Genomic DNA, 2,500 nt, shown 5'->3' on the forward strand with positions numbered 1-2,500 from the left:
CGGCCAGCACGCCGGGAGGCGCCCCCTCACCGGCCGGGGACGGTCCCACCCAGCCACCGCCGCGTATCGCTTCACACCCAGATGCCGTTCAGTTTCGTCGGCATGGTGGGTATCGCTGGAACAACCGGTTAGTACCTCAACCTATCGTCGCCATCACCGATTCACCCCTAGCGAGAACAACCGCACCACAACAGGTTACCATTTGTTCATTTGCGTAACTTCACCAGAAAACGCAGGCGTCCATCGCCATTTGCAACTTCAACGATTATTGCATGCCTGTGTCAGGTGTCACGCCACACTACGTCTGCCCACATACACGCAACAAAATGTGCACGCCTAGACAATACGTGGAAGGTGGCCCCCGTACGTATGCGATGTCCATTGCTCGAACGACTGTCAACCGGCCTCTGTAGCATGTCGCAGATATGGAACGCGGTGCACCATGCCATCACGGTGTGTGAGGAGAGACGACTAGGTCCGAATACATCAACAGACAGCTCATGCTGATCGCCATCCACGGCGTCCGTTCCTCCCACACGTCTCTATGGCGTACCACACTGCAATCCAGCTCTCATAGGGAGACGACACGTAGCTGCGTGCACAATATTTGCACTGTATGGTCCGCCGTTTTTGGGCGCAGTCGTTGTGCGGTCACACATGTGCCACGATGTATCATTCAGTACATAAGGACGAATGTGCAGTACAGATTGTGGTTCACGCGTACGACATCAGCGGACAGTTGACACAGGCCGCACCACAACGTAGCCTGAGTACGTCGCATGCGAAGGGCATTGAACATGCAAACTTCTCACCAACCAGCTTGCGAAGGCAGGGGGCAAGGTGGGGACGTGGGGAGGGGCGGCATGTACGTCCTGCTGCCATCCACATTACAGTGTACAGCAGGAGCATGTGGAAAGTGAGCAAGACTTGCAAGGTGTTTAACGTGAAGCGATACACAGGGGTGCGGGCAGTGCGAGTAGCGAACTATATTGCGAGGGTTGCGGGTGGGCAACACTACAGTAATTGAACGAGTCGTATAACAATTACAGAGCAGGTTTAGGCGACAACGTGGGTTACGTTAAGGCGACAACATGGGTTAGGTTAAGGCACAACATGGGTTAGGTTAAGGCACAACATGGGTTAGGTTAAGGCACAACATGGGTTAGGTTAAGGCACAACATGGGTTAGGTTAAGGCACAACATGGGTTAGGTTAAGGCACAACATGGGTTAGGTTAAGGCACAACATGGGTTAGGTTAAGGCACAACATGGGTTAGGTTGAGGCACAACATGGGTTAGGTTAAGGCACAACATGGGTTAGGTTGAGGCACAACATGGGTTAGGTTGAGGCACAACATGGGTTAGGTTGAGGCACAACATGGGTTAGGTTAAGGTACAACATGGGTTAGGTTAAGGTACAACATGGGTTAGGTTAAGGTACAACATGGGTTAGGTTAAGGTACAACATGGGTTAGGTTAAGGTACAACATGGGTTAGGTTAAGGTACAACATAGGTTAGGTTAAGGTACAACATAGGTTAGGTTAAGGTACAACATAGGTTAGGTTAAGGTACAACATAGGTTAGGTTAAGGTACAACATAGGTTAGGTTAAGGTACAACATAGGTTAGGTTAAGGTACAACATAGGTTAGGTTAAGGTACAACATAGGTTAGGTTAGGTTAGGTTAGGTTACACGTTGTTGTACGGAAAGGTGTAGGGGGGGGGGGGGGCGGGGGCGGCAGGTTCGTTGATAGTGATTATAGTAAGTGAATGCTTGTGACATGATCAGATTTGTCACGTCAGGATGCACCTTTGGCTTATTAGAGGCGGCGCTCCAATTCTATGCTTGTGTGAGACCTGTGTCTTTGACTCATGTCATTGTTTGTGCGCTGTGACAGGAGGTACTATTGTGATGTTGGGTGCACCGTTGTATAGGACATGTGTGGGTGTTGGTGCCTGGTCTGCGCAATGGTGGATGTCGAAAGGCTGGGATATTGTATTTTCCGCACGGACCTCCTGGTCTGGTTGTGATAGTGTGGATTGTGTAATGTGGCGGAGAAGATGCACTGGATGTTGTTCCATGCTGGTGCTTACATATTGTATGTGCGCCTGTTAGAAGCAGAGAGTGGTGCGTGATCAGAGTGTCTGGCTGACGTGTGGTTCCCATTTTGGGCAGACTCTTTCAGCATGTATACGGACAGTTGTGTATATTTGCTGTAGTTCGATGGCTCTGCATTGATTACTAATCAGCGCCGTGTGTACGGGTAATCTGGTTCCAGTCCAAAATGTTCCATCTGTGTACATTAGTGACAAAGACTCCCCCCATGCAGTGGGGCTCGGTCTGTTATAACTCTTCCGCGTAATATATTTGCCCCACGTTTTTGCGACTGCGAGTGCGAGTGCAACGCGCATGGGGACCGACATGCTGATGGCTCGGTATCGGACGCCGTACAGTGAGCAACGCGATCGCGTCTCTCGCTCGTAAGTGGTACAGGTCGCGG

Source organism: Schistocerca piceifrons, unplaced genomic scaffold, assembly GCF_021461385.2.
Source record: "Schistocerca piceifrons isolate TAMUIC-IGC-003096 unplaced genomic scaffold, iqSchPice1.1 HiC_scaffold_1198, whole genome shotgun sequence".
Lineage (NCBI taxonomy): Eukaryota > Metazoa > Arthropoda > Insecta > Orthoptera > Acrididae > Schistocerca > Schistocerca piceifrons.